General features: G+C 40.6%; 1 protein-coding gene and 1 pseudogene across 1 annotated transcript in view; one reads left to right on the top strand and one right to left on the bottom strand.

Annotated features, from left to right (window-relative positions):
- The window catches only part of LOC143962289 (uncharacterized), a 259,324-nt pseudogene extending 258,089 nt beyond the window's left edge, over positions 1-1,235 (bottom strand).
- The window catches only part of LOC143961231 (uncharacterized), an 83,665-nt gene that overhangs the window by 34,545 nt on the left and 34,439 nt on the right, over positions 1-14,681 (top strand). The window contains 1 exon segment of the mRNA XM_077470460.1: positions 12,618-12,804. The gene's annotated coding sequence lies outside the window, so the exon portion shown is untranslated.

Here is a 14,681-nt window from a genome sequence, read left to right as displayed (position 1 = left end):
AATAAATATGGCTTCTCTCCGGGTTGGATAAGTTGAAATTTCTAAAATTCTGCCTTGTATGATAAAATTCAGTCTCAATCTTCAGAAAACTTCTCTCCTGTGTGAATTCTCCGGTGTCAAATATGATGTCCATTCTTTGAGAAGCCTTTGTCACATTCTAAACATCTAATCGGCTTTTCACCAAAGTGAGGGGAACTTTATAACAGCAACGTAAACAGACACTTTTTTTTTTTTTCGCATATCACAAATATTCTTATTTTTCATGTGTTCCTTTTGATCATATATCACATTCAGAACACAAAAATACCTTCCATTTTGTGTATTGACCTTTGGTGTTCCATAAGATTTGCCTTGTTTGCAAAACACTTGTTGCAATCTGAACATCTATATGGCTTCTCTCCTGTGTGGACCCTCTGATGTCGTGTAAGATTAGACTTTTGTGAGAAGCTCATGTCGCATTGAGAGCATGCATATGGCTTCTCTCCGGTGTGGATCATTTGGTGATGATCAAGATTTGTCTTATTTGAGAAACTCTTGTCGCACACACAACATGTAAATGGTTTCTCTCCCGTGTGAATTCTTTGGTGTCGAATAAGATTGGCCTTTTCTGAGAAGCACTTGTCGCATTCTAAACATCTAAATAGTTTCTCATCTTTGTTATTCTTCTGATCTTTATCAAGACTGAAGCTGCGAGAGAAACATTTAAGCATCTTTTCCCCTATACCAATCTTTTGGTGTTTAGCGAGATGTTGCTTTTGTGAGAAGCATTGGTTACATTCTGAACATATAAATGGCTTTTCTCCTGTGTGAATCTTTTGGTGCTGCGTAAGATTAGATTTTCTTAAGAAGCACTTGTCACATTCCGAACATTTATATGGCTTCTCTCCTGTGTGAGTATTCTGGTGTGCAACAAGACTAAGTTTATGAGAGAATTTTTTGTCGCATTGTAAACATTTAAAAGGTTTCTCTCCGGTGTGAATTCTCTGATGAATGATTAACGTTTCCTTTCTTGAAAAATCCAGGTGACATTCAGAGCAGGAAAATGGCTTTTCTCCTGTGTGAATCTTCTTGTGCTGAGTAAGGGTAATCTTTTGTAAAAAGCACATGTCACATTCCGAACATTTAAATGGCTTCTCCCCAGTGTGAATTCTCTTGTGATCTCTGAGGCTTGATCTCAAAGTAAAACATTTCTGGCATTCGGAGCACTGATACGGCCTCTCTCTTACTTGGCTCATCGTTTTGTTGATGAAAATCTGTGTTCACAGCAGGAAATACTGTTTTTTCCAGCAGGAGATGGATGACAACTTATTCACCTACATGGGAAATAAAAATAAACCTTTATACAGAGTCTTGATATTATTAACAGATTAAAATTTCCTTACAGGGTATAGATATATGCCTTTTTAACTACTTGCCGACCATCCGCCACAGTTTTACTGTGGCAGAATGGCACAGCTGGGCGAAATGACGTTCTGAATTGCAAAAAATGGCCTGGTCATTCAGCAGCCAAATTTTCCAGGGCTGAATCTGTTGACATTACATTTTCCCATCTATTGTTTTTTTAATTTGGTGACGTACAACTCTTTTACATAGTAGGTGAGGTGGAAAAAAGACACCAGTCCATCAAGTCCAACCTATGTGTTTATATAAATCCTTTCATGTAGTAAGGACTAGGGATGAGAGATTAGACCTTCATAACCAATAGACTAGACATTCAGATTCTATCTATCTATCTATCGCAAAACCAACTTTTCAAACCAAAATCCCTAGTGGCTTTCACAGATGAGAGGATGAGACTGAGAGTTTTGTTCTATCAATAGGAAAATTTTAACAAAATTGTCTCTATTTTCATAAAATGCATTGGTATCAATAGGAAAGGTAAAGTTACATTGATTTTTGCAAATATATATTTTAACAATGTATAATACATATATTGGGAGTCTGGACCTCACCCAGGACTCGCCAAAAGGGTGAAGGCAAAAGGACTATCTCGGTACAAGTGCAAAAGCATGCATCAAAAAAGCGAAAACAAAAATAAAATGTACAAAATATAAAGACAAGAAAATACTAAGAGTACACAGATGAATTGATATTTCAACTAGTTGCCGCTTCCTCAGGAAATACATCTGCGAAAATAAAAATACAATATATAGGAATTTTATACACAAAATATTACAAAGTCTTAAAAATAGGAGCAAGGGATAGAAAAAAATTGTACCATATGTATAGGGCTGCTTACCCATGCCCTAGTGTACACGATGCATATGACAAGCCCGGCAGAGCCTCCCGCAGCAATTTTATTTTCCTCCTTCCAATTTTCCCCTCCTCCCCTTCCATTTTCCCTTCTGTTCCCCTCCCTCCTTCCCTTTTCCCCCCTTTCTTTCCCCCTTCTTTTCCTTCTTTGCCTCTGTTTTTCCTTTTTTCCGTTTTTTACTTGGATTGTTATTTTTCTTTGCACTGGCACACTTCTAATGATACTGGGCATTTTCCTGATGTTATCTTCTATACTATCTTATCTAGACACCAGCAATCTGGTGATCCTATATTTATCCTTCGCAATCACCATGGGAGGCTCTGCCAGGCGTGTCATATGCATCGTGTACACTAGGGCATGGGTAAACAGCCCTATACATATGTTACAATTTTTCTATCCCTTGCCCCTATTTTTATGACTGTAATATTTTGTGTATGAAATTTCTATATATTGTATTTTTATTTTCACAGAAGTATTTCCTGAGGAAGTGACATCCTTCGCGAAACTAGTTGAAATATAAATTTATCTGTGTACCCTTTTAGTATTTTTTTTTTTTTTATGCATGCTTTTGTACTTGTACCGGGATTGTCCTTTTACCTTCTCCCTTTTGATGAGTCCTGAGTGGGGTCCAGGCTCCCAATATATGTATTCTAATTAAATTTGGATGACGGTACACTTTATATTTGTTTATATATTCAATATTGTCTTACAAGGCCATTCACTTTCTTTATTTTAAGAATATAATGGGCTTAAAATTGCTCCTGATGGCTTGGAAGGAACTTTCCAACCTTGCTTGTTCTTGTGCCACAAAATTGTTCCTTTTTTAGCCATGAACATGCCATTATGTTACATTAACCTGATTATTGCCTAATTATTGTAATAATTACTCATTTGTTGCCAGAGTGCCAGCAACAAAATCGTATAATGTGGATTTCGAACAACGTTTAAAATTCAATGTAGAAAATTAATCATCAGTAAAAGTAACCACAAATGTTGAAGTCATTTTAAAAGTGATAAAATGTAAAATTTAAAAAAAGATAATAAAACAGAATACACTGTAATACGTTGACCAAGAAAAGAAAAATACTTTACAATTTCAACACAAATGTACAGTCAAAATGTATGCATAACTTTTTCATGGTGTAGTGTAGAGTGGTCTCAGCAGCACCTTGGTTCTCCTGACCTGCTTGTAATTCTTGTAAATGATTGAGCTCTGCCTCACCTTAAATACAAGTACCCATCCCTCACCAACCAAAAATATAAGAATTTATGTTCTCCACCTTTTAACTTAAATACTACTGTTAAGACTATTTTTCACAGTAGGAGATGAACCACCTTGCGCCCGCCCTATAGCCGAATGACGGCCGTAGAGCAGGCGCGTTCGTCCGGGAGGCCGTCCCTGGACGTCCTATTGTTTACTTCCGCAATGCACGCCGCATCGCGGAAGTTCTGTGTTCGCCGTGTCCCCCGGGGACAGGCAAACACAGATCGCTGTAAACAGCCAATCACAGCAGCCGTTTACAGCGTGATCGGCGTGTCCAATGGGAGATGATCTCATATGTAAAGAGATCATCTCACAGCGCCGCTCTCCCTCCTCAGAGTGTGAGAGGGGAGAGATTAACGGCTGCAGCGGCAGCCGTTCTGCTTCACTTTGTAAAAAAAAAAAAAAAAAGTAAAAAAAAAAAGTGCCATCCTCCCCCAGCAGTGCCATCCTGCCCCAGTGCCATCCACCCCAGTGCCACCTGCCCCCAGTGCCATCCACCCCAGTGCTACCTGCCCCCAGTGCTACCTGCCCCAAGTGCCACCTGCCCCCAGTGCCATCTGTCATCAGTGCCACGTATAAGTGCCATCTGTCATCAGTGCCACATAGTGCCATCTGTCATCAGTGCCACGTATTAGTGCCATCTGTCATCAGTGCCACGTATCAGTGCCATTTGTCATCAGTGCCACCTGTCAGTGTCACGTGCCATCTGTTGTCAGTGTCACGTGTCATCAATGCCACTTATCAGTGCCATCTGTCATCAGTGTCACGCGTCATCGGTGCCATGTATTAGTGCCATCCGTCATCGGTGGCACGTATTAGTGCCACGTGTCTTCAGTGCCACGTATTAGTGCCACGTGTCATCAGTGCCACATATTAGTGCCATCTGTCATCAGTGCCACATATTAGTGCCATCTGTCCTGAGTGCCACGTATAAGTGTAATCATTGCCACGTATCAGTGCCATCTGTCATCAGTGTCACGTGTCATTGTCCTGGTGCTTCAAAAGTGTAATAAATAGTCAAAAAGATATGTAATTTATGTTCCTAGAACACATGATGGCGCTTCCTGCATGTTGGGCCTTTCTATGTGGCCAGGCTGTGAAAAAGTCCCACACATGTGGTATTGTAATACTCAGGAGGAGTAGCAGAATTTTTTGGGGGTGTCATTTGTGGTATACACATGCCATGTGAGAGAAATAACCTATTACAATGACAATTTTGTGGAGAAAAAAAAAATGAAAAATCTTAATTTTGCAAAGAATTGTGGGAAAAATATGACAACATCAAAAAGCTAACTATGCCTCTTACTAAATACCTTGGAATGTCTACTTTCCAAAAAGGGGTCATTTGGGGGGTATTTGTACTTTCCTGACTTGTTCGGGTCACAAGAAGCGAGATAGTCCACCAGTACATCAGATGTGATCAATTTTGTGCGATTCGCACCACAGCTTGTAGACTCTCTAACTTTCACAAAGACCAAATAATATCCACTCATTTGGGTTATTTTTACCAAAGATATGTAGCAGTATAAATTGTGGCCAAAATTTATGAAGAAAAATTAATAATTTGCATAATTCTGTCACAGAAACAAAGAAATATGCGTTTTTTTTCAAAATTTTCTGTCTTTTTTCATTTATAGCGCAAAAAATAAAAACCGCAGAGGTGATCAAATACCACCAAAAGAAAGCTCTATTTGTGGGAAAAAAAGGACAAAAAATTTATTTGGGTACAGTGTTGCATGACTGAGTAATTGTCATTCAAAGTGTGAGAGCACTGAAAGCTGAAAATTGGTCTGGGCAGAATGGTGTTTAAGTGCCAAGTAAGCAAGTGGTTAATAACAATGCATGTAATTCACCTACTTGGAAAATTAAGACTTATTTTTACATGGAGTCTTGATATTATTACAGATTGAAATGAGAATTCAGATCCACTTATCTATTTGCCGCAAAGCCAACCTTTCAAACCAAAGTCACTGATTCAGAGACTGATTGGAAATTTTGTTCTATCATTGGAAAATTTTTACAAAATATCTCTATTTGGTAAAATGCATCGGTGTTAAAAAGAAGAGTAAAGTTTTGTTGATTTTTGGAGTTATCTTTTAAGAATGCAATGGGTTTAACCACTTACAGACCGGACCATTTTGCTGGTCAAAGACCAGACCACTTTTTGCGATTCAGCACTGCGTTGCTTTAACTGACAGTTGCATGGTCATGCAACATGGCTCCCAAACAAAATTGACTTCCTTTTTTTCCCACAAATAGAGCTTTCTTTTGGTGGTATTTAATCACCTCTGCGGTTTTTATTTTTTGCGCTATAAACAAAAATAGAGCGACAGTTTTGAAAAAAACGCATTATTTTTTACTTTTTGTTATAATAGATATCCCCCAAAAATATATAAAAAAAATGTTTTCCCTCAGTTTAGGCCGATACGTATTCTCCTACATATTTTTGGTAAAAAAATCGCAATAAGCGATTATTGATTGGTTTGCGCAAAAGTTATAGCGTTTACAAAATAGGGATAGTTTTATGGCATTTTTATTAATAATTTTTTATTATTTTTTTTTACTAGTAATGGCGGCAATCAGCGATTTTTATTGTGACTGCGACATTGTGGCAGACACATCGGACATTTTTGACACATTTTTGGGACCATTGTCATTTATACAATAATCACTGCTATATAAATGCAGTGATTCCTATGTAAATGACACTGGCAGTGAAGGGGTTACCCAGTGGGTGGCAGTGTAGGGGTTAAGTGTTCCTAGGGGTGTGTTGCTAACTGTGGGGAGGTTGGGCTTTCATTTAGTGAACACTGATCTCTGCTCCAATCACATGGAGCAGAGATCAGCGTCACTAGTTGCTAGGCAGAATGGAGAAATGCTGTTTACACAGCATTTCCTCCATTCAGCCGTCCCATGAGACGATCGCGGGTATGCCCGCGGCGATCGAGTCCGCGGGACCCGCGACTGGACTCACGGGGGTCCCGATCGGCACGCGAGCGCGCTGATGGCGGCGCGCTCGTGATGGCAGGGCGGCATTGAAGATTGGACGTACCTGTACGCCAATATGCCTGCCCGTGCCATTCTGCCAACGTACATCGGCGTGCGCTGGTCGGGAACTGGTTAAAATGGCTCCTGGTGGCTTAGAAGGGACTTTTCAACCTCGACTTGTTTTTGTGCCACAAAATTGTTCCTTTGTAGCCACAAACATGGCATTATGTTACGTTAGCCTGATTATTGCCTAATTATTGTAATAATAACCCATTTGTTTCCAGAGAGCCAGCAACAAAATCCGACAATGTGAATTTGTCACAAAGTTTAAAATTCAATGTAAGAAGCAATTAAAAACGTCAATAAAAACAACCACAAATGTTGAAGTCAATTTAAGAGTGATAAAATATAAAAAAATAATAATAAAACCTCCCGACTGTAATACATTTTGACAAAGAAAAAAAGATTAAAAATCCACCACAAATGTACACATACCTTTTTAATGGTGTAGTACAGAGATGCCTCAGCAGCACCTTGTTCTCCTGACCTGCTTGTAATTGTAACTGATTGAGCTCTGCCTAACATAAATACAAGTAACCATCACTCACCAACATAAGGAGTCTTTGGATTTGCTAATGGCTTTAATCTACATAACAAAAGACATGTTTTCAAAAATCTTATTGGCAGTTTGGCATTTGTTTTCCTTCACATCCCAGTCATTAACATATTAATCCTGGGAGGGAATGGAACAGGAACAAACCACATTTTAAAATGAGAACTAACTCAATTGATACCAAATGAGATGACACAAATGTCAATATCAATGGAAATGGCCAACAGACACTTTGTGGTCTTTAGCCAAATGGTGCTATTTTTTTCCCTGTACATAGCTTCATAAAAAAAATGCATGGCTTTTTAAATAACCAGCCATATGATATGATATGAAGCATGGATGAGATGTAGGCTTTATAAGGATACCAAGGGAGTAAATTTATCTTGAAAAAACGCACAGAGGCTGTCATTGTTGACCTTTTAAAAAATGCTGGTTGTCTAGTGCAGTGTTTGTCAACTACAGTCCTTAAGGCACCCCAACAGGTCATGTTTTCAAGCTCTCCATTATTTTGCACAGGTGATTTGATCTGTTTCACTGGCTTAGTAATTGCCACAGCTGTTTCATTCTTTTGCTTAGGCCCCCTTCACACTGGGGCGGTGCGGGCGCTGGCGGTAAAACAACGCTATTTTTAGAACCACTTTACTGTCATTTTAGCGGCGGTATTCGGCCGATAGCGAGCAGTTTTATCCTCCAGCTAGCTGCCAAAAAAGGGTTAAAACCACTGCAACCTTTGCTGGCGGTATAGCTGCACTGCCCCATTAATTCCAATGGGCAGGAGCAGGGAAGGAGCGGTATACACACTGCTCCTTAACTGCTCCAAAGATGCTGCTAACAGAACTTTTTTACCATCCTGCCAGCGCACCACTCCAGTGTGAAAGCGACTCTTTCAGGGAGCTTTGCAGGCGCTGTTTTTATCGCTGTAGCACCTGCAAAGCGCCCCAGTGTGAAAGGAGTCTAAAAGTGTTATATCAGGAGAGTCATTAGTTCTTATCTGTCCACCTTTGCTAGGTTTGTGACAAATGATTGAAGCCAGAGGGCCGACATGACAACCAAGCGTGTAGGGAATACTGGACCTTATGTGGATTGATCATTTCACTGGCCAAATCTCTTGACAAATGATGCAATAGAGATGTTCAAGGAAGGAAAATGTTTCCCCAAACATTACTATAAAGGCACAGTCTCCTGTCTATCGCAACCTTTTATGCAAATTATCAAACAATATTATTTCCTGATTTGTATACTTTTAGAGCAACTTTCGATCAATGTTTCAGAGCAACCCTGAGCAAATTTTTTTTTTCTTTTATCTTTACAACAGATTATACTCTTCTAGTGCTAAGTTTACATTTATGTGAGTGAGTGATAACAGCCAAATTATCATCTCTTAAGCTGGACATAAATGGATCAAAATTCGGCCAGTTCAGCAGGGACTGGCCAAATTTTGATCCATATATGAGCTGCCTGGTTGGACACAGTCGATTTACCAATTTGACTTGTGTCCAACCAGCCTGTGAATTTTTTCACAAATGATTAGTGCCATCGGCTATAAACAACAACATTAATCATGTTTTGCATTTATATCTACTATACTAGCCATTCAAATCCACCTATCTATCTGCCACAAAACCAAGTTTTTCAAATCAAAGTCCCTAGTGGCTTTCACAGATGAAACGATGAGACTGACTGAGAATTTTGTTCCATCATTAAAAAATCAACAAAATGTCTCTATAGGAAAGGTAAAATTAAGTTGATTTTAGAGTTGTATTTTAATCAGCTTGTTTTTGTTTTATTGAGGAATTAAACTTGGAAGAGGAAAGGGAACATGGAATGTCCAGATCATTGACTTTAAATGGATGAAAAAGATATTTGGAATCTGTATTTGCATGCTTGATTCCTAGCACAGCTAGCACATGGTTAGGCCCCACTCTGAATAAGGCCTAGCAGTTATGTATTCGCCATTTGCTGGCAGGGGTCTGCAGTCCCCTATGGTGTAGCAACCGATAGCAATTGAAAAGAGTCTTTTGTTCTAGTGTTTTAAGTGGACTACCGGTCCCAGTCAGTCCTGTACACACTCTGCGAACCCTACCGGCCACAGCAGCCTGTCTACAATGCCAGCAACATCACAATCTCTCCCTCTGGCTCTAATTATTTTACCTGACTGTGCTCAACCTCATCTGAAATACAATTCACCACCACTTCAACATAAGGTGGCTTTTGATCTCTCTCTCTCCCTCTCTCTCCCCCTCTCTCTCCCCCTCTCTCCCCCTCTCTCTCCCCCTCTCTCCCCCTCTCTCTCCCCCTCTCTCCCCCCCTCTCTCCCCCCCTCTCTCTCCCTCTCTCCCCCTCTCTCTCTCCCCCTCTCTCTCTCCCTCTCCCTCTCTCTCTCCCTCTCCCCCTCTCTCTCTCCCCCTCTCTCTCTCCCCCTCTCTCTCTCCCCCTCTCTCTCTCCCCCTCTCTCTCTCCCTCTCTCTCTCTCTCTCTCTCTCTCTCTCCCCCTCTCCCTCTCTCTCCCCCTCTCCCTCTCCCCCCCTCTCTCCCTCTCCCCTCTCCCTCTCTCCCTCTCCCCTTTGCTTTAACTGACAATTGTGCAGTCGTGCGACGTTGTACCCAAATAAAATTGACATAATTTTTCTCCCCACAAATAGAACTGTCTTTTGATGGTATTTTGCTAATCTCTGCGGTTTCAATGTTTTGCTCTACAAACAAAAAAACAGCAACAATATTTTTTTACTTTTTGCTACAATAAATATCCAAAAAAAAACATATTTCTTCATCAGTTTAGTCCAATATGTATTCTACATATTTTTGGTGAAAAAAATCGCAATAAGCGTATATTGATTGGTTTGTGCAAAAGTTATAGCATCTACAAAATAGGGGATAGATTTATGCCTTTTTTTTTATACTAGTAATAGCGGTGATCTGCAATTTTTAGCGGGATTGCGGCGGACAGATCGGACACTTTTGACACTTTTTTTGGGTTCATTGAAACTTATACAGCTATCAGTGCTATAAAAATGCACTGATTATTGTATGTCACTGGTAGGGAAGGGGTTAACAATAGGGAGTGATCAAGGGGTTAAATGTGTTCCCTCATGAGTGTTTCTAACTGGGGGGATGGGACTGACTGGGGGAGGAGATATACCGCTGTTCCCAATTACTACGAACAGCAGATCTATCACATCTCTCCTGTCAGAATGAGGATTTGTGTGTTTACATACACAAATCCCCATTCTGGCTCTCGTGAATGGCCAGCGGCAAAAGTGCCCACAGGGCGCCTGCTATGGCTCTTATAGGAGCCGCCTCACAGGTACGGCGATTCACGGGACAGAGCCACATTGAGCATCTGCAGGATCCAGGTATTGCTTCCCTGATCTGTGATGCTGATGAATTTCAGACAAGAGAGACATTTTCAAGGTTCTGCTTAAAGCGTTAGTCCACACCCCCCCCCCCCCCCCCCCCCCCATACCCAATATTTTTACCTGGGGTTGCCAAGCTGTCAGCTGTAAATTAAAATCCCCACTCTTCTCCTTCTTTTCCGGCAGTGCTTCCAAGACAGACCTGATGGATTCTTATTGGTTAGCACCATCAATTTGATGCCGCTGACCAATCACAATCCCTCTGGTCCATCGTTCAATCATTGACCGAGAAGAGCGGAGATTTAAAATCTCAATATTTGTATTTAATGTGTTTTTTTTTTTTTTTGTGTGAAAATTATGTTCTTAAACGGAGCTCCACCGAAAATGTTTTTTTTAAAGGAGCCTGGAGCTCCTCTATGTGAAATTATAGGGTGTTTGTATGCGATGGGGCTGCATCTGTATTTCATTTTTATAAATTTTAAGCATAGAATTACCTCTTGATCACTTGTCCTCTTAATCTGTAACCATATGAGTTAGTCATTGTAAACAATCACTTAGAAAAAGGTTCTTGCACTACTTTTGGTCCGACTTGCATTGACTTCTGTTAAAGAAGTTGCATGCAAATCGTGCGACTTTGAAGTCACGGGCAGTGTGAACCCGGGGAAAACAACCCATTCAGCTTAAAATTTAAATGAAAGGCAAGCGTTTTATGTATGGATATAAAAAAACATTATAAATACCTTTTTTTTTTCCCCTTTTTTATAAGTTATCACATTCCCTCTGTTCTCAACTGCATAAGAGCTGGGAGCGAGGAGAAGCAAGAGTACACTGATCTTCCCAGTGAAAGGTTATGCAGGGGAGGCATGTCAGGACAAGTCTGATCATTAGAGGAGAGCAGGCTGAGTTCCTAGCACAGCCAGAGAACTGATCACGATGAGCTCTCCTGCCTAGCGTCAGTTTTTAACAGGCAAGCAGAGGGACTGGCAGGAACACCAGGGATTTCACAAAAAGGAAGCAATACAAAGAGAACAGAATACTTTCTCATACAAGGACATGGTACAGCAGGCACATATCAGAAATGCTGGGATAACAAACGCTTTACCAAGTACTACTAGCTTGACACAAATGGAAAACTTCTGCAACTAAACTTCACTATGCAATGTAACGTTTATGCCGCGTACCCACGGTCGAACTGTTTGACGTACTTAGTCCGTCATACAATCCGACGGACAATCCGGCGTACTTTCCACTGAACGGACTTGACCACACACGGATACACAAACAGTCCGACGAAAGCTTGCGCGATGACGTACAGCACGTACGACGGGACTAGAAATAGGAAGTCCAAGACACAGCAAAGCCCTATAAATCCTTTCTGGGCATGCGCCATTCTTAGTCCGTCGGACTAGCATACTGACGACCGTATTGTCCGCTGAAACCGAAGTACGACGGACAGATTTTTGGAAAAACCGAAATTCTTAGTACTCCGGACTGCACGCTGAAAAAGTCAGCTGAAGCCCACACACGAGCGGATTGTCCGCTGAAATGTGTTTCAAGGGACTAAGTACGTCAAACAGTTCGACCGTGTGTACGCGGCATTAGGCAAAGATCACATGAGTTCTAGCTACTGGGAAACCTGATGGTAATTTACATAATTAAGCTGTCAGGTTCAGCAGGGACCAGTCGATATTTCGATCCCATTCATGGACACTGTGGTTGAACAGGAATCGATCTTCTGCCCTGTTGGATCATTTTCCCTTGATCAGCGCCAAAGACAATAGACTGCAGTGCTGATCAGTGTATTCTGATGGTGGGGTAGTCTCCCTGCTGTCAGAATACAAGAACACAGCAGGGGGGAGAGGGGATTCCCCCATCCACACACTCTAAGTGAATGGGGGGATCGGGTCTGTCTTTTTTATTCAACCCACTGAATGAAAAAACTGACTCCTCTATGGGCACTTTAGAGACCTCAAAGTGTACAGTGTTTTCAATCTGATTCATATACCTCCAGAAAGATAACATATATTATTACAAAGTATACACAAAAAAGTGGGATTTAAACAGAACTGATGGCATAAGCAAATATTGTCCAAATACAAGAGGTACTTACTTGAATCCTGATGTGCTTGTGTGTATTTCTTCCAGATACGTGCAGTAATCCACTTTTTGTGGTCAAGTTGAACCAGCAGAAGATAGAAGCTGATTGGCTATCATTCGCAGCTGCAGACTCCGAGTGCTCCATTTTTTTTTTTAGTAAATCTCCCCCTTTGCCTCTGTGCAGGAGCTTTCCGTATTAAGACCAGTGTCTGGTGCTCTTTCTCCCACGTGCAAGGTGAGTGGTCTTATAGAACTCCCTCCTGTGTTTTTCTGCAGACAGCCTGTAGTGCATAAACTTCCCAGTCTCTCCCACAGAGCTCCGCTCTCTGCACAGGTTTTGTGGCGCACAGTGATGATGTCACTGCTGCATTTCTAAAGTAATAACTAGCTTTTCAAGGGCATTTGGTGCACACAAAGTGATTTGATATCCTATTTATGCTATTAAGGAAAATGTTTAAATGAGAAATTTTGGGCCGGGACATTTAAAAAGATTAGTACACACAGACCTTATGTAGAAAATAGGAGTTGGTTGCATCTGAATCTGATATTTCTTTCTAAAGAGTTAAACTGCCTAATATTTCACCTGCTGTACATATTATGTAGGGTTTGATGACTTCACACCTGCACTATAGCCGAAATAGATGAGTGGCTCATTCTGTGAACGCAGAGTCCTTTACCACATGATCCGCTGTCAGCCAAAGACAGCTAATCACATGATAACAGAAGCCGGTCATCACACTGACAGTGTAAGGAGAAAAAAAATAAAGCAGATTACAGGCTTCTGTAAAAGGGACAGCGGTTCCACACAAAAACCCGCAGTGCCCATCATTACTGCTAATCGTGCCCACCAGTACCACCTACCAGTGCCCATCAGTACTGCTAATCAGTGCCTATCATTGTCACCTATCAGTGCCCATCAGTACTGCTAATCGGTGCCTATCAGTGGCACCTATTAGTGCCCATCAGTACTGCTAATCGGTGCCTATCAGTGGCACCTATTAGTGCTCATCAGTACTGCTAATCGCTGCCCACCAGTGCAGCCTATCAGTGCTGCCTTATCAGTGCAGCCTCATCAGTGCACATCAATGAAGGAGAAAAATTACCCATTTGCAACATTTTATAAAATTATTTTTATTTATTTCAAATTTTTACTTTATTTTTTGTTTAGCAAAAAAAAAAAAAAAAACCCCAGTGGTGATTAAATACCACAAACAAAAGCTATATTTGTGTGAAAAAAAATGCTAAAAATTTCATATGAGTACAGTGTTGCATGACCGCGCAATTGTCATTCAAAGTGCAACAGCGCTGAAACTTGAAAATTGGCCTGAGCAGGAAGGGGATATATGTGCCCAATAAGCAAGTGGTTAAATTGGCATTTTTGTTTTCATTTATAATATGGAGAATACAATTAGAAGCACCTGAACACGAAATGCCTGAACACGAAATGCCTAAGCACAATTTTGAAACTTTGACATGTGTTAGTAAAACTATACATATCATCACAACTACTTTGTGCATCCAGGTGGATTATACAGTGTTTTTTTTTCAGGACAAATTTTCTCTTTCTTTTGATAAATGGTAATGTATCTCCTGATTTTTATTTATTTATTTATTTTTTATATGTTATCAAAGGAACACTTGCCCAAAATAGTAAAAAAAAACATTTTTTTAATTCAGCTGTATATCTCTTACTACTACCATAACCTTCCACCAAAAAAAAAATAAAAAATTAAATTCTCCTGGTCCTGACGATTACGAAGATACCACATATGTGTATGTTGTTTTGTACCACAGTATAGCCCAAGAACAATAGTGCCCATTTTGCTTTTTTTTTTTTTTTTTTTTCTGACACTTTTTGGGGACCAGTGACACTAATGCAGTGATCAGTGCTAAAAATATGTACTGTCACTGCACTAATGACACTGGCTGGGAATATGTTAATATCAGGGGCGGTCAAATGGTTAAATGTGTGCTTTACTACTGTGAGGGAGGTGATTTTAGTAAAGGAAGGCATGGATCGGTCTCCCTACTTAGCAGAAACACAGGATCCATGCTTTCTGTACTGGGAGAACGGCGATCTGCCTGTGTACTGAATCTGCTCCCGCTGTGTCT

This window comes from Lithobates pipiens, unplaced genomic scaffold, assembly GCF_037356315.1.
Source record: "Lithobates pipiens isolate NorthernLeopardFrog02 unplaced genomic scaffold, aLitPip1_a1.2 Scaffold_8, whole genome shotgun sequence".
Classification (NCBI taxonomy): Eukaryota; Metazoa; Chordata; class Amphibia; order Anura; family Ranidae; genus Lithobates; species Lithobates pipiens.
The sequence above is the reverse complement of the archived record's forward strand: the minus strand, read 5'-3'. Positions and strand labels throughout refer to the sequence as shown.